Source organism: Otolemur garnettii, unplaced genomic scaffold, assembly GCF_000181295.1.
Source record: "Otolemur garnettii isolate 467f Iridium unplaced genomic scaffold, OtoGar3 scaffold00028, whole genome shotgun sequence".
NCBI classification, from domain to species: domain Eukaryota; kingdom Metazoa; phylum Chordata; class Mammalia; order Primates; family Galagidae; genus Otolemur; species Otolemur garnettii.
This window is the reverse complement of record NW_003852423.1, coordinates 280,304-298,985: the sequence shown is the minus strand read 5'-3', so window position 1 is coordinate 298,985 and position 18,682 is coordinate 280,304. Positions and strand designations below refer to the sequence as shown.

General features: G+C 38.1%; 1 pseudogene; it reads left to right on the top strand.

Annotated features, from left to right (window-relative positions):
• The first annotated feature begins 9,245 nt into the window (after window positions 1–9,245).
• LOC111724910 lies at window positions 9,246–9,303 on the top strand (annotated as a pseudogene).
• Window positions 9,304–18,682: the final 9,379 nt, after the last annotated feature.

The following is an 18,682-nucleotide window of genomic DNA, read 5'->3' as shown; positions in this document are numbered from 1 at the left end:
GGTTGCTGAGTGAGGGTGAGCTACCAACTCTATCTTCTCAAACATTTAGTTCCGGTGGCATTTCATGACCTGAAAGCGAATGCGGACCAGTTCCTCGTGTCTTACTTGAAGTGTTGTCAGGCAGTCATCTTTTCTATTGTCATCTTTTCTAGCCATTCTCTTTCATTTCCAGGTGACTCATGCTGAACAATGTGCTTATTTCGTGTTGCAACTTGGTCCTTCACAGAGTTGTCCCAATGCCCCGTTTATCTTTGTGGTCGTTGGCACAGCCTGGAACTTTAGAACAATGCAAGTCATTTTGAAATTTAAAACACGATTTCTGGGAATGCTTCAGGAAGTATTTTAAAGTTAAGTTTTATTTCCAAAGTTCCCTGGAAGCCTTCCTGAAATAGATTAAAAACTACTTATTGGCAAAGAGGAGAAATAGGTGAGGGGACTTAAGCTAACATTGGCCCTGTATAATTAGTTCTGATTTAAATGTTGGAAATGATGGTTGAGTTCATTTATTGTTGTTCTCATTGTGAACTTACCTTTACTGGAATATTTATTTTAACACTAACTGCGTCAAGGTTTGTAAGAGTTCTACCCATTCTTAAATTTAAAGTGACCGAGAGTCCAGTTTTGACACATGCATACATATGATATATGCCATATTTTCTTCCTTCTAGATAAAATGAGGAAAAGGGCAGAGATCAATTCTGTTAAATATAATCTGACCTGGGGAAAGTTTAAATATAATTGTCATCCCAGAACCATCCTTTACTGGCATCTTATTTAGATAGTTGTTTGTAGTTTCTGATTTCATCACTCCTTGTGAATGTTCCAAATCTTTTTTGGAGATTTTCTTTTCTCTGTAGGTATGCTTTTAACAAACTGTATATTACACTCTTCTTTCCCACCTCAAGCAATGTTGCCTTGCTAAAATGATTAATTTGAATCTTAAACTTAGTGCTTATTAGCTATGGGACCTTGAACAAATTGTTTAACTCCTTTGAGACTGAGTCCATTCATTTCTAAAACAGAGACAATATTACCTATGTTTACCATGCTTGTAGGAATTAAAGAGATAATTGTTCTAAAGTATCTAGTATGCTTGGTGCCTGTAGCTCAGCAGCTAGGGCGTCAGCCACATACACCAGGGCTGGAGTGATGGAGTCCAGGCTGGGCCTCCCAAACAACAAGGACAACTGTAATAAAAAATAACTAGGCGTTGTGGAGGGCACCTGTGGTCCCAACTACTTGGGAGGCTGAGGCAAGAGAATCACTTGACCCTAGGAGTTTGAGGTTGGTGTGAGCTGTGATGCCACAGTACTTTACCAAGGCATAGTGAGACTCTGTCTTAACAAAATAAAAAAATAAATAGAGCACCCAGTACAAAGTCTGGGTCATGGTAGTTTTCTAGTAAATGTAATTTATCCTCTTTTCCTTCACCTTTCCTCAATAAAATATAACTGGGCAAGGCACTGGCTACATACATCCAGTCTGGTGGGTTCGAACCTGGCCCAAGCCTGCCAAACAACAATGACAACTGTAACAACAACAACAACACCACCAAAAATAGGGGACTTAAGCTAACATTGGCCCTGTGTAATTAGTTCTGATTTAAATGTTGGAAATGATGGTTGAGTTGTGGTGGGCACTTGTAGTCCCACCTACTTGGGAGGCTGAAGCAATTGAATTGCTTAAGCCCAAAAGTTTGAGGTTGCTGTGAGCTGTGACACCACAGCACTCTACCAGGGCAACAACTTGAGACTCTGTCTCAAAAAAAAAAAAAAAGTTTTATATATATATATATATATATCTCAGGGAGAATCTCATGACAATCATTTATACATAAGAAATAATTTGTCATTTTATTTCCTAGAGTATTTAATTTTAATAATTATAATGTTTGTTGTATACTTTGAGAGTTATTGGTTATCTGGCTTATCCTCTTTATGGAAATTTGATACCAGCATGTGGAGAAAGATTATTTTTGTGTATGGCTGGTCAGAGACCAGAGAAGTCTCTCCAGGTAGGCAGTTTTATACTTTATATCCAAGGATCCACCGGAAGCCAGGTGCAGTGGTGTGTTCTTATAGGCACCAGTTAATGACTGTCCAGGATGACCTTGCACTGGAGCTCGGGCCTAGCTAATTCAGAGTAAGATGAAATCATTAAAGTCAGGATCTAGACATGCATGTCCTGGGAAAGAAATCAGGCTGGACTTACATTAAAATTTTTACAAAGTACAATGATAACTGGAGAATGGAAGAGAATGGATTTTAGCTATTCAGTACCCCTGGTGGAGATACACAGACACAGCCCACTTCAGGCTGGCACATATGTCATAATCCATACAAGGGAAGCCTGCATTGTTAGGAAAATATTTCTCAAAGCTACTTTTGCTGAGATATTGGTCAGAGTGCCTTAAGTCTGTTTTTTGGAGACATGGAACCATTTGTTCAAGGACCTGTGAATAAGGCAGACAAGACCATAGATTTTGCTCTTTCATCCTTGTGAGGGCACACCTTATTTAGAAAAAGAGATTTAGATGGCATGCTCCCATAAAACTTGGCATAGAAAAACTCAAAGCAAATATTTAGTCTGCAAGGATAGGTTATAGAGTTAAAGTAGTGAGATTTACCTTGTACAACTTTAGAGAAGTTTATTGAGTTGCTAATGGAATAACATTATCTATGATTAATGATGTTAAACTACTATCAGATTTCTGTTCAACATTTAACAACGCTTGTGAATCAAACAAGAGAAATGGGATAAAATTCTCCAAACTATACTTTTTTTTTCATTTGACTTGAAGTCAGTATTGAAGTTATTCAAAATGAGGTGGTTGTCCCATGGAATTGGCCTGTTTGTTAGTGTGTCTCCTCAGGTCTGGGTCAGCATAGTGGGGAAAGTAACAGCCTCGGGGGAGTTTTACGGACTCACATATGAATATAATACCTGGTTCTTTCTGAAGATTCCCTAAGTAATTCTTTAATCCTGATTTGGACTAAGGAGGACAGGGTCTTATCGCATCTCTCTTTCTCTCTCCTTATGTATATATGTATGTGTGTATGTATATATACATTTAAAAATTTTTGCAACTTTATTGAGATCCTGATGTCCAGACTCAGAGGACTTGAACTCATGACTGTGTCATGTTGAAACTTATTCTGGCACTAATTCTACCTCATTAGTTTCAGCTCTTTGTTACCCTGGAGATTGGGATAATTGATGTGACAGGAGTCTGAAATATTGGCATATGGATTCAAACAAGAGATCAAAACTGATTTCCAGATGAGTGCCAAGTGTGTTCTTTAACTGCTGGTAAAGGGTATTACACACTCATGATTCATTAACTGTGTCTACATCACATAGAATGAAGTGGAGATTTGATATTTGTCTAGTCATTGATTTATTACCCACTTATGTTGATAGACCCCATTAATCAGACTAGTTAATTGACAGAGCTGTGCTTTTTGTTCTATAGACAGCCCTAGTATATAGACACTAAATGTGCTGTTCTCTCTTTGTGCACAATTCCTAGGATGACTTTTGGCCAGTCTAAACATTGCCTAGGAGTTGTTTATCATGATTGATTTAATGCTCCTCCTGAAGCATGTATACTATTAATTTCTGCTTGAGAATTTCCAACAAAGCAAACATTTACACAAGGAGAGTGATTCCCTTCTAGCTACAGGGATGAATCAAGAGAGCGATATCAAAATAGATATAACTCTGTCTAAGTCCGCAAGACTTTAATCACATTTACTCACTGTACTAGCTGTGCCAGGAGGAAGGAAGATGTCTCTCTCTGTGGTTACATAATATATCTTCTTGAGTTTCCAGTTAAGCTATTTTTATGGCTTTAATGGAGGGGCTACTCTGTGAGTTTTACTCCCCAACTCCATTTACTAGTTTTTAGTAGAAAGCCATATTTGGTGCATTTACAAATACTGACAGTCAGGCAAGGCAAGGGAAGAGGTAAGCTATAAGGATGAAGGAAAGTTTCCTACAGGCACTACCCAGAAGTCCTTCCGCAGAAGTGCTTCTGATTTTCTCTTGCTCACAGAAATATTTTCACCTGCCTTGCCAAGGTTTTGGTGCTGATATCTGGGAGGTATCAAGCAATTCGGAAAGTTTATTCATCAACTTTGATTCATCTTAATGAGACAGTGTAGAAATCGGTTATTGTCCTCCCCCAAAAGTTCAGGGTCTGTAATACCAAATGGTTTGCTCCCTGGTTAGAGCAAACACATTAGTCAAATTTGGTATATTGACTCATAAACCACACATCAGGGCCAAACATGTTCTGTTTTGAAAAATTAAGACTCCCTCTTAACACATAATTTGGCTCTGAATTTGAGCCAAATAAATATCTTTTGTTTGAGTGCTCCATTTGAAAAGTAAATAGAAATACATTGGAGTAAGTGGTCTTTTGGGTCTCAAAAGTATCACTGGATTCAGGGCAAGAAAATTCTGTGTGTTGGGCTTCCTTGCTGAAATCAATGCCATTCCTTTGGCCTTCTGACTCACAAGCCTTAGTTTGAGGTTGGAGTTAAGTTTTAATAACTATGCCTGTTGTGAGGTGGCAAGCAAAAGGAGCCAAGTCTGCCTTATAGGCAGCTCCTGGTCTAGCGTGAGGAGCATCCTTGCCTCATGGGTTCAACTTGAACTCTAACACCTTAGACACCACACAATCTAACCACTAGAACCAAAGCATAAGGCCAGGTTGAAATCACTAGGTATAGTCTGCAATCATAGTATTTTGGTAACTACTTTGAATTCGCAGTGCTAAAAATAACTTGGTTTCATGAAAATATTTGAGATCTGAAGAGCAAACAGCTGACTCATTCCATTAATAAAGGAAGGCTTTCAAAGAAGTTACCCAATCCGACAATATACTGCCTGGTTTACTTTAAGAAAATACATCTGATACTTGTCAATAAATTTAAAAGCAGAGTTTTCTTCCTCTCTAAAATTAAGAGAATCCCTTAAGTTATGAGAATGTTAATCTATTTAATTCTTTGGGAGATTTTAGATTATAGTTATCTTTTATGCAGATTTTGATATTTTTATGGACTTTTCTAAATAGAGATATTGTATCTCTTATAAATGTCAAAGCCACATTGCAGCTGTTGCTTGTGTGCTTAGAGGTGCTTGCCCTCTGCTCACCACCTGATTCTCCGTCAAGGTCAGGCTGACCTTTGAGTGCTGCTAAAGCCATGGAAAACCAGGCCTTTATTAGGAGCAGTGAAACTATTGGTAGCAAAGTTAACAGGAGGTGAAGCAAGAAGTTAAGCAATAAGGTTAAAGCCCGTAGAATCTGGGAATCAACAATGTATCTATTGAATTATTTAATGTTTTGTTGTTTTGCACCAACACCTACTATGTGCCATAGGCCACTTTGTACCTTACACACTATGATATGCCCTTAGTTCTTCCTTTATCAACTCTGCTAGCAGCCCTGTGGTCTAAGAGGTAGTAGGAGGGCTTTCAAATCCGAGTCCCAATAGTTGAGCATCAACCTTCACTTATGCGATTTTCAGCTACCTTCCTGTATTACCCAAACCTCAGATTCCTGATTTACTTTACCGATATTTAAAATAGTTGGCATGCTCAGTTAATATTAGCTAACAATGTTTTTCTGGAGCTGTCATTTTATACCTGAGATATTATGAAAATGGCGGTGTAAGAGAAAATAAAGAAATGGAGGTAAGTTTGGAGAGTAGTATTTATGAGAAAAAAAGCAATATGGGAGCCCTAATATGCCACAGGAGGCAGTTTATGAAGCAAGGAGGGATGGGTTGCCTGGGAAAGGATTTTAAAGACTTGCTGCTAAATGGCCAACCACGTCCTGCCACTGGTAACATCTTCACTCCCTGCTTGTGTGGTTGGATTGATTGATAGGAAATGGGTCATCCTGATTCTGTTGTAATGGGATGGGTTACCTGGGAAAGGATTTTAGGTAGCCTGCAAGGGGTGGGGTGGGGGGTTGTTGAGATGCAGCCTGTAGCCAGAAATTTAAGTGTCTACAGGTATAATTTACCCCTGATCAAGAGACACTGAAAGTGTTTCAGGTTGGCAGACCAAGAGGAAAAGGAGTTGCTGGGGTTGAAGATGGCCAGAACGAAGAGGAGGCATACGTATAGTGTGTAATCCTTAAAGAGGAAATTGAAAGTTAATTGTGTCCAGATGGTTTGTGGAATGTTGATTTATTCTGACAGTGATAGTGGCCAAGTTCAAGAATGATGTGTTTTGTATGCCAGCCAGTTGTTCACTAGCTCACAGTCAGAGGAAGCATGGACAGCTCATCTGGAGGGGCAAAAGAAGGCAGGGCACACAAGAAAGATGAAGTCAGGTAGACAGACCAGTGCACAGAGAATGAGGTTTTCTCCTTAGAGCTTTATTTTTAGTAAAGTAGAACTCAAGGTCATCTGCTGCCAGTGAGAAGGGGGAAAGGTTGTTGGGAGTATGACCTGGGGGGTGAGTGGCAGAAGGAGCAAGGACACTGAGATGATCAAGGAACTGAAAGGTTGAGATAACAGACGGATTTTCTGTGAGAACATGAAGATGACAAGAACTGCGAAAAGACCAGTGATGGAGAAACAGAGTGAGCCCTGAGCTGCACTTTTCAAGAAATGCCCAGTGAGATGCATCTCTGTAGAGGATTACAGTAAGGAGGGGGCTGGGGTGCTATACTGACAGGCAGGACTTTCAAATTGCTGTCAGTTTTTATTGAGATGGGAAGAACAATCTGGAAGCAGCATTAAGAAGAAAGAAAGGTTGTTACATCTGCTGGCCTCATAGGATAGGAATTTGAGAGAGAAAAACAACTCATGAAAGGTTCTAGGAGAAGCAGTGTCCTCAAGGGAACCCAGATTTTAGATACAGCAGTTTCCAGGGGACATTTTGCATAGGATGTCAAGGATGCCTGTGGATTTTGCGAATAATGGATTGGGGGCACCAGAGAACAGAGAAGAGTGAGAAAAGTCAGAGTTGGCTGGGAACGTGGGACAAACCAAGCCATGTGGAAATGACCATGTGAGTGATGAGGGATGACCTGGGAATCTTAGGAGAATAACATATTTTAATGTATCTTAGGAGCATATTTTTTTTTTGTTTTTAGAGGAATGTGGGGGCAATAAAGTTTAGCTTTATTAACCCCATTGCATTGACATTAACATGCACTAACACCATTAGACTGGATCAGCAGGTGTCCCTTTGGATACAACTTATAGCAGATTTGTTCTATAAGTGTAAGTTTTATCTCTTGGGCCACCTTTATTAATACTCACCCACTAGACTTGAACTAATTTTGAAGAGCTCTTAGTTCATTACTGTGTGGTTTGGGGAGTTCAGTTTTATTGAGGTGTAATTTATAGTATAATATTCATATTTTTAAATGTGTTTTGATAAATGCATACAATGCCAAATCAAGATCTAGAACAATTCTAAAAGCTCCCAAGCCACTCATACTTGTAGTGGATACTGTTCCTACCCTCAGCACTTGGTGTCCGCTAATCAATACATTGTTCCTGTAACATTGTTTTCCCAGAATGACCACAAAATGGAATCATACAGTATAAGGCCTTTCGAGTCTGGAGTCTGTCATTTTCCAAGACACTGTTGAAATTCATTTTTTTATATGTGTCAATTTGTTTCTTTTTCTTGCTGAATTATCTGTTCTGTGATATGAGTTTGATTATTCATACCATGATAATTCTTGATATGAATTACCTATTCCATGATATGAATTCACCAACTGAAGGACATTTGGGTTGTTACTAATTAAGCCATTATAGACATTCAGTTTTTGTAGGGACATAGTTTATGTTTTTCTTGGGTAAAAATCAAGAAGATTATTGGACTATATGGTAGGTTTAACTCTTGAGAAACTGTCAAACCATTTTCCAAAGCGTAAACATCATTTTTCATTCTTGCCATCAATGCAGGAGAACTTCAGTTGCTCCTCATCCTTGCCAATGTTGGTATTTTCAGTGTTTTCCTTTATTTTTTATTTTTATTCATTTATTCATTTATTTTGAGACAGACTCTCACTATGTCACCCTTGGTAGAATGCTGTAGCATCACAGCTCACAGCAACCTCAAACTCTTGGGCTTAAGTGATTGTCTTGCCTCAGCCTCCCAATAGCTGGGACTACAGGTTCGGTTCCTGCCACAATGCCTGGCTGTTTTTTTGTTATTGTTGTCATTGTTGTTTAGCTGGCCCTGGCTGGGTTCAAACCTTCCAGCCCTGATGCATGTGGCTGGTGCCATAACCAGTGAGTAATGGTCCCTGAGACATCATTTTTATTTTTTATTTATTTTAGTCAACCAAGTGAGTGATTAGTGTTATATTATGACTTTAATTTACATTTTTCTAATGACTAATGATATTGATCATTTATTTTCTTATTTGCCATTTGTATGGTGAAATGTCTATTCAAATTTTTTGCCTACTTTTAGAAGTATCTTTTTCTTATTACATTTTGAGAGTTCTTTACATATTCTACATACAAATTCTAGATATCTCTCATGCCTTTTAAAAAAACAACAGATCTTATTTTACATAATAAAACCTTACATCCTTACATGGATTTATGTCTGGGCTCTGTCTTCTGTTCCATGGGTCATGAGCTACATTTGTTGTGCAGCGAGGTCTATGATCAATAGGCCAATTATGGGGGATACCCCCACTCTCCCACCATACTGGGTGGATGGGATGCCTCTGGGGCTGAATACAGGTCCACAGAGGTGAACCTGACACCAGGGGACAGTCCTGCCTGGTCCAAGTGGCTTTTCTTCATCTTGAGCTCCACTGGGGTATTGCCATCCTCTTATTGGATCCTGAAACTCCTAAAAAGGCATTTTTGTCCATGGTTAGTTGCCAAATCAGTGTTTCTGAGATAAGAATTTGGATAATGACTATTCTGTCATCTTGCTTATTGTCATTCTCTGACATGTCTTTCAAAAATACTTTAAGGCCAGACACAGTGGCTGGTGCCTGTAATCCCAGCACTCTGGGAGGCCAAGGTGAGTGAATTGCCTTAGCTGATGAGTTCAAGACCAGCCTCAGCCAGAGTGAGACCCCTATCTCTAAAAATAGCCCAGTGTTCTGGTGGGTGCCTATAGTCCCAGCTACTCGGGAGGCTGAGCCAAGAGAAGTGCTTGAGCTCCAGAGCTTGAGGTTGCTGTGAGCTATGACACCATGGCACTCTACCCAGAGTGACAAAATGAGACTCTGTCTCAAAAAAACCCCAAACAGCATGGCCCCTGCGCAAGGATGACACGCAAATTCGTGAAGCGTTCCATATTTAAAAAAAAAAAAAAAAAAAAAACCCAAACAACAACAACCCCCCCAAAATACTTTATTTAATTCTATATATGATTTTAATTATAAATTGGTTGAAATTATGGGATTTAAGCCAAGATTTTAATTAATGTAAGTTGGTTGAAATTTGCTTCATGAACCAAAATGTAGTTTATCTTACTGAATGTCCCTGTATCTTTGAAAAGAAAGGCTAGTCTGATGTTGTGTGGTTTGTTTGACAAATACCAAGTAGCTCAAGTTGGTTGCTAGTTTTGCTTAGGTTCTGTATTCTTACTGGCTTGCTTTCCACTTGCTTTATTAATTATACAGGAGAATATTTAGGTTTTCAACTATAATGTTGGATTTGTTCATTTCTTCTGTTAGGATTATTTTAAATGTCCATTTTATTTATTTATAATACCGGTTTATGATTTTTACTTCTTTCTAAAAAATGATTTTATCTTATATCCTAGCACCCTAACATATAGAGGTATCTCTAAGTGCAGTCTGCCTTTATATAACATGTACTAGTACTCTTTATGAATAGTTTAAGTGTAACAGCATAATTCCAATTCTAAATAATATTGTGATCTTTTATATATGCTCTAAATGCACAGTAAATTTGTACCCTTATTACTTTATTTATTTTCAGCATTAACAAAGAGAATTTTTATTTAAGAATAAAGAGAAAGTTTAGAGCACTTCCAAAGAGGGTTGGAATTGGGTCTCCCTCTTGAAAGAGAAGAGGTGACAGAGATGGAACCACAAAGGTCGGCAGGGTATAAACATTCTCTCTTTCCATTTGAAATTGGTTGCAACTCTTTCGTTGGCCTCTCTGGGCCTCCAGGCATTATTGTCCATTTCTATTGGTCACTGGTTATTTAGGTTACCTCATACACACATTCTTTCCCTTTTTTGGCAAGAACTGCTGAGTGGGGAATATTCCTATGGGCCCTCCAGACTTCCTTGTTTAGTAGGCCAGGCTTTCCTCCAATCCGCCTTGAAGCCCCTTTCTTATCTTAGTGTCCCTTCTCACCACCCCCTCTAGGAGATATGGTCCTGAAATCTTGAAGGGGAGAAAGAACAACAACTGCTCTTGGCTACTTCCTGCTGTCAGAAAAGGGACCTTAGCCTACCTATCAGGGACTCTCCTCTGATTTCCTACTCTAGAGGTTTTGGGGGTGAGAAGTTTGGGGCCACTTGCCCAACAGGTTCCATCAGTATTTGTTGGAGTCCCTGCATCATCATCATCTTAACGTGGAGCTGCTGGAGCCTGGAAGACACAAACTTAACAATGAGGTTGAACAGGCAGGGGCCAAACATCGAGGAAAAGGTGGTCATAATTGTGGGCCAATGAACAAATGTAAAAGGAAAAGTTTCTCTAAATCAGGTATTTCCAAGGCAGGTGCATTTAAATGAGCCTGTTTCAAGGTTTAGAAGGCTTTTTGTCTTGTTCCCTACCTCATGTTACCCCTCCATCAAATGGAGGCTTAGCATCTCGGGGAAGCCATATTTGACAGTACCCTGTCCTTCCTAGGAACTGTCTGAGTTGTTGTTTTTGTAGAAGGGCTAGTGAGGGAACACACTGTCTTGACTCCTCTTGAGACAGCCTCCTCTCACCAGGGGAAAGAACAAAGCCCAAGTAAGTAACTTCAGGTTTTCACAATTGAGATCTTTCCTTTAACATCTTAAATCCATCCTCCTCAGGGAAATATAATACCTGTCTAGTGTCCTCAACATAAGATTTATATAAAGGGCTATAAATTAGTAAGTCCTCTATATACTGAAAAGAGCACTCAGAGAAGCCAAGTTCCACTCTGAGAAGCTTACTCAGAGCATTCCCCCAAATTCCCAGACTATCTTGGAATCCTTGGGGAAGTACATTCCACATTAATTGGGTAGAACGCCTAATGTCAGGGTCTGTTCATTCAAAAGCAAAAAGTGGCTGGGGACATTTTTTTTTTTTGCTCATCAGCTTTCATTAGTGTTTGTGTATTTAATGTGTGGCCCAGGACAACTCTTATTCTTCCAATGAATAGCACAGAAAAAAAAAAAAGGCTGGACATCCAACCTTTAAACCATTTCCAAAGACCTGCAGTTCTTTGTTTAAATCCAAGTTTCTAACTTGAATCATTTTCATACGTGAAAAATTTTCTTTAACATTTTATAGTATATTTCTGTTGGCAATGAATTTTCTCATGATTGTCCAGAAATAATTTTTACCTTCCTTTTTGAAGAATATTTTCACTGTGTATAGAATTCTCAGTTGTAAGGCTTTCCCCCTTTTTTATCATATCTTCTTACTCTAGTACTTTCTTATGAGAAAGCTGTTGTTAATTTTACCCTTCTGTAAACTTACCTTTACGTAATGTACCTTTTTTCTATGGTTGTTTTTAAAACTTTCTTTTTCTTTTTGCTTTTCACCATCTTGTATATGACATGTGTGTTTCTAAAATTATTTATCCTGCTTGTGAATCTCTGAGCAGCCTGGGATTTGATTTTTTTAATAGTTTAGGAAAATTCTTGACCACTGTCTCCTCAAATATTTATTCTATTCCATTCTCTCCCTCGTTTTCTTCTGGCTTTCCAATTAGCGTATGTTAGACCATTTATGTTGCACATACCCCCTTAATCTGCTTGTGTTGCTATAACAGAATTACCACAGACTGCATAATTTATAAAGAAAATAAATTTATTTCTCACACGTCTATAAGCTGGAAGGCCAAGATTAGAGGCAAACAAAGGCAGCAACATTTGTTTTCTGAGGGCTGCCTCCTCCTTAAGGGGGGAGTGCTGTATTTTCATCTGCAGAAGGCAGAAAGGCAAAACAGGGACAAACTCTCTTCATCAAACCCTTTGGAAGGACGCTTAATCCCGTCCTGAGGGAGAAACATTCCTAGCCTACTCACCTCTTAAAGGCTCCACTTCTCTCTCTCTCTTTTTTTAAGATTTATTTTTTATTTTTATTTCTTTCTTTATTTATTTTTATTAAATCATAGCTGTGTACCTTAATGCAATCATGGGGTACAATGTACTGGTTTTATATACAATTTGAAATATTTTCATCAAACTGGTTAACATAGCCTTCATGGCATTTTCTTAGTTATTGTGTTAAGACATTTATATTCTACATTTACTAAATTTCACATGTACCCTTGTAAGATGCACCATAGGTGTGATACCACCAGTTACCTCCCTCCACCCATCCTTCCCACCCTACCCCTACCCGTCCCTCTCCCCTTTCTCTTTCTTCTTGGGCTATAATTGGGTTATAGCTTTCACATGACTATCGCATTGGTGATGCCTGAATTTGGGAGGGGAATCATTCACCTCTAAGCCTCTCTGGATGTTCTTTTCTGTTTTATTCACTCTTTGGTTTCAGTTGCGGTAATTCCTACTGACCTATTTTCACGTTTACTGACTTTTACTTTTTTTCTCTTTAGTAGCATTGTGTCTACTAAAGTGAAAGTAGAGGGCGTTCTTCGTTTCTGTTTCTGGGTATTAGTAGCATTGCCATGTGACTATTAGATTTTTTACCTTTCTGCTGAACTACAACACATTTGTACATACCACCCACTTTTTTGGCTAGAGTCTTTAATGGGGTTATTCCAGTGATTTCAAATTCAGTATGTTCTACCTCAACCTGTGGGTCATCTCTCATTTTGTTCATGTTTTTTCTTTTGTACTTGGGTTGTATTGCCCTTGATTTGTGTTTGAACATTTTCCACTGAATGCTAGATAGTGTGTATGACAGTAGAGGGTAAGAAACATCCATCTTTAGCTAAGCTGTTACTGTGAGGCGTAGGTCATTCTGCTCAGAAGTTGAGCAGGGCTTGGATTTTGCTGCTGCTATGAGTTCATTCACTGCAACTTTGGCTTCAAATTCCGCTAGCATTACTTTGTGTTCGGGGGAGGTCTGGTTTGCCAGTGCATTTTTAAAAATATTACTGCTCCATTCTTATCATTAGGCCTTCTCTGTCACCTATATTTATTTCAGAGAGAGTGTGTCTCCATTCTTGCTACCACCACAGTGTAGATTGCTATTGCTAATTTAATATTGCTTTTGCTAGCATGGGGTAGGGATAGGGGGAGATTTTCTCTGTTCCAGAGAATGCTTTTAGAGAATTGTGGAGAAGAATGACTGAGATGGTACACATGATCTTTGTGTTTGCAATTCCCAGGAGTTCTATGTTCTCATATTGGCCCTCTCTTGGACCTTAAGAATTTACAACAATTTTTAACTAAACTTGTCTTACTCACTTGTATGGCTGCCAACCCTGGCTTCCTTCTGCTCTCATGAATAAGCACATGCTCATAACCCCTTTCTTCTTGAAGATATGTGTCTTTTCTTAGGCTTTCAGTTAGTTAGAGACCTTGTGACTTCAGTTTTCTAGGTTCAAGAAAAATTAATATTTGTAGTATATACAGATTTTTCTAATTATATGGTAGGACATTGTTTCCACATGGATCTCCCAGAATGAGCTAGAAGTCAGTATAAGCTTATTGTTTTTGTTTTTGACACAGAGTCTCACTATGGCACCCTTGGTAGATTACTGTGGCATCACAGCTCACAGCAACCTCCAAGTTTTTTTTTTTTTTTTTTTTGAGACAGAGCCTCAAGCTGTCCCCCTGGGTAGAGTGCCGTGGCATCATGCTCACAGCAACCTCCAACTCCTGGGCTCAAGCGAGTCTCTTGCCTCCGCCTCCCAAGTAGCTGGGACCACAGGCGCCCGCCACAACGCCTGGCTATTTTTTGGTTGCAGCCGTCATTGTTGTTTGGCGAGTCCAGGCTGGGGATTCGAACCCGCCACCTTAGGTGTACGTGGCTGGCGCCTTAGCCGGTTGAGCTATAGGCGCCGAGCCAGCAACCTCCAAGTCTTGAGCTTAAGCGATTCTCTTGCCTCAGCCTCCCAAGTAGCTGGGACTGCAGGAGCCTGCCACAATGCCCAGCTATTTTTTGTTGCAGTTGTCGTTGTTGTTTAGCAGATCTGTGTCAGGTTTGAACCTGCCACCCTTGATGTATGTGGCTGGCACCATAACCACTATGCTATGGGCGCTGAGCCCAGTATAAGCTTTTTAAGTAAGAAAATTTTTATTAGCATTTTGTGCTTTTATTTATACCAGAATGGATTTTGAAATATGTTGACCCTAACTATTTTGATATTTATTCTGATGAAAAATAGAGTTTGGTTCATAGAGCTCTGAGCCCAGCCCATGTAATTTCAAAAGGGAAGCAACCGTATATTCTAAGAAGGTGATTCTTCATGAAAGAGCCACCCCTGAGGCAGTAAATTGGTCCCATAGCCACAGCCCCCTATTTCCTAGCAAATTATGAGTATGATGAGTCACAGGCACATTTCTAAATATATCAACAGCCCTACAAAGTGTTTGAGGGGCACACTCATCAATTATGGTCATGGGAAAGGGCATAATAATCCTGGCTTTCATCATCATTCAGCTCTCTCCCCCCTTGGGTGTGTTGAAATGCTGTGATTGTTCAGTTAGAAGCATTGTTCACTTTTGAGGACTACTTACTGGAAATGAGTAAAATATCTGAGGAAGGCCATCCCATTTAAATGCCTATTTCCTCATTCAAAAGCTTTTTGTTTAATAAAATATCTCAAAAACTCTTCTGTGAGATTCACCAACTGTGTTCCTTCTAAACCATTGATTAGAATCCATAGTTTCAATTGAAGAAAAGATTCACTGTGGCCTTGGATGCCAGCCATTTTCACTGAATTCCCCTCTTACGCTCTTGCAAATAACAAAAGCAGTGTAGTTCTCAGTGCTGTGGTTTTTGTCTCCAGCATGGTGGATATTTCTGAAAGTGTAACTCTGGCAGCATTGAACAATCCATAAAGTCTTTTGACATTTCAATGTAGCTATAAAATTGAGTGGAATCTTACAGAAAATTATCCTAGAAATTAGATGTGGATAAGAGAAATTTGTTCTGAATCTCATTACTTTGAATAATTCCCCCCCCCCATAAAAGCAATGATTCTGGCAATCTTCCATAGCCCATATAAATAAAATCAGAAAACAGGAATCAGAAAATCAGAAAATATTTCAAAATTAAACATTAAAGATAGTCTAAGTCATTTTTTCTTAACTCAGAATTTTTAAATTTTATTTTCCCTTTAGTAAATGGTACCAAGCAGTTAGTGTTTTCCTTTGCTAACTTTTAGTCTAAAAATTATATGGATTTGTCAAACCTCAGCAGATTATTCATTAGAATATTTAATTTCAGTAACCCGTGTCCTGCCCATTTTTTGGCATATCAGTGTTTCTTTGAAAATTGAGGCTTATATTCTCCATAAACTAGGGATATAGAAAGAATTTCAAAAAATAAGGCACACCTTTTTTTATCTGTTTACAATTTAAAATGCAGACATTTCCCCCTCCACTTTATCACATACTATTATTGATTCTCTACGTATTTACACTAACAATGCATGGTGAAATTCTTAAACTACAAGTTTATGATCACCCACAGCTCTGTGAAGGTCTGGAACCACATCATAAGCCTTTTGATACAAAAGTAGAACATATTTATTTTGGAAGAATAGCAACATCAGTGAAGACCAAACCATTTGGACATATTTTTGTTTGTACTAGAACTAAGTTAATCAAGCCAGAAAAGATTGCCTAACAACATTGGACTTTAAAAGATTCCATAACAAAAAATAAACCACAAGAAGGATAAGATAGAAGACAGCCCAAATCTCATCCAGATAAGAGATGCAGTCTGTAAATGGAGCTGCCTTTAATACTAAAGAAAGAAAATAGAAAAAAAAGTAGTTAAATTTAGAGGAAGAACTAAGTTAAAGTAAGATAACATATACTGAGTCCCTACAAGATATCAGATCCTGCAATGGGGCATTACATACACTTGTTTCTTTCTTATTAATAAGTTTGAGTTCTCTGTGGATTCTGGTTATCAGACCTCTGTCAGAAACATAACCTGCAAATATTGTCTCCCATTCTGAGGGCTTTCTACTTGCTTTATTTACTGTGTTCTTGGCAGTGCAGAAGCTTTTTAGTTTGATCAGATCCCAATAATGTATTTTTGGTATTGCTTCAATTGCCTGGGGGGTGAGTCCTCCTCATAAAGTATTCTCTAAGGCCAATTTCTTCAAGTGTTTCCCCTGCACTCTCTCCAAGAACCTTTATAGTTTCATGTCTTAAGTTTAAGTCTTTTATCCAGTGAGAGTCAACTTTTGTTAATGGTGAAAATTGTGGGTACAGTTTCAGTCTTCTACAAGTTGCCAGATGATTCACCCAGCACCATTTGTTAAATAGGGAATCTCTCCCGCAATTTATATTTTTGATAGGCTTATCAAAGATCAAATGATGATAAATTTCTGGGTGCATCTCTTGGTTCTCAGTTCTGTTTCACACATCTACCTCTTTATTTTTGTGCCAGTACCATGTTGTTTTGATCACTATAGATTTATAGTATAGGCTGAAGTCTGGTAGTGTGATTCTTCCAGATTTGTCGTTATTTCTGAGTAATGTCTTGGCTGTTTGAGTTTTTTTCTGTTTTCATATAAAATGAAGAACTAATTTTTCCAGATCTTTAAAGTACAGCAGTGGAGTATTAATAGGGATTACATTAAATCTGTAGATTGCTTTTGGGTAGTATGGACATTTTAACCAAGTTGATTCTTCCCAGCCATGAGGATGGTATGTTTTTCCATTTGTTAACATCTTCAGCAATTTCTTTTCTCAGAATTTCATAGTTCTCTTTGTAGAGATCCTCCATGTCATTTGATAGGTATACTCCCAAATATTTCATCTTCTTTGGCACTACTGTAAAAGGAATAGAGTCCTTCCTTGACATTTTTCAGCTTGACTATTGTTGATATATATAAATGTTACTGATTTGTGAGTATTGATTTTGTATCCTGAGAAGCTGCTCTATTCCTTGATCACTTCTAAGAGTTTTGTAGTAGATTCCCTGGGGTTTTCCAAGTATACAATCATATCATCTGTGAAGAGTGAAAGTTTGATCTCCTCTGACCCTATATGTATACCCTTGATCACCTTCTCTTGCCTGATTGCAATGGCTAAGACTTCCATTACAAGGTTAAAACTTAGTGGAGACAGTGAGAAACCTTGCCTGATTCCTAATCTGAGTGGAAATGTTTTCAATTTCACTCAATTCAATGTAATATTGGCTCTAGGTTTGCTGTAGATGAACTCTTATCAGTTTAAAAATATCCCTTCTATACCTATTTTCTTAAGGTGTTCTGATCATGGAAGGATGCTGGATATTATCAAAAACTTTTTCTGCATCTATTGAGAGAATCATATTGTCCTTGTTTTTTATTTTGTTTATGTGATGTATCATATTTATAGATTTACGTATATTGAACCACCCTTGAGACCCTGGGATGAAACCCATTTGGTCATGGTGTATAATTTGTTTAATGTGTTGCTGGATTCTGTTTGCTAGGATCTTATTGAATATTTTTGCATTAATATTCATTAGTTTTGCATTTTTCATTTTCTTTTTTTGTTGGGTCTTTTCCTGGTTTGAGGATCAAGGTGATGTTTGCTTCATAGAATGTGTTGGATAGTATTCCTTCTTTTTCTATATTTTGAAAAAGATTGAGTAATATGAGTACTAGTTCCTCTTTAAAGGTTTGATAGAATTCTGATGTGAAGACTTCTGGTCCCAGACTTCTCTTTTTAGGGAGATTTTGTATAGTTGATGCTATTTCAGAACTTGATATAGGCCTGTTCAACATTGCCACTTCTTTCTGGCTAAGTCTAGGAAGGTGGTGTGCTTCCAAGTATTGGTCTATTTCCTTCAGATTTTTGTATTTCTGAGAATAATGTTTTTTATAATATTCAGTAAGGATTTTTTGAATTTTTGAGGGGTCTGTTGTTATCTAACCTCTGTCATTTCTAATTGATGAAATTAGAGATTTTACTCTTTTTCTCTGGTTAAGTTAGCTAAAGGTTTATGTATTTTATTGTCCTTTTCAAAAAACAAACTTCTTAATTCATTGATCTGTAGTATAATTCTTTGTTTTCAATTTCATTTAATTCTGCTCTAATTTTGGTTATTTCTTTTCTTCTGCTGCTTTTGGGGTTGGATTGTTCTTCCTTTTCCATTTGCTTCAGATGTCCCATTAAGTTGTTGACTTCCTTGCTTTCCGTTCTCTTGAGGAAGGCTTGCAATGCTATAAATTTCTCTCTTAGGACTGCCTTTGCTGTATCTCAGGGGTTCTGGTAGTTCATGTCTTCCTTATCATTTTTTTCCAAAAATTTGGTAATTTTCTTCTTAATCTCATCTATGACCCAGCTATCATTTAGCATAAGGTTATTTAGTTTCTATATTTTTGTATGAGTATGCAGATTCCTGTTGTTACTGAGTTCAAC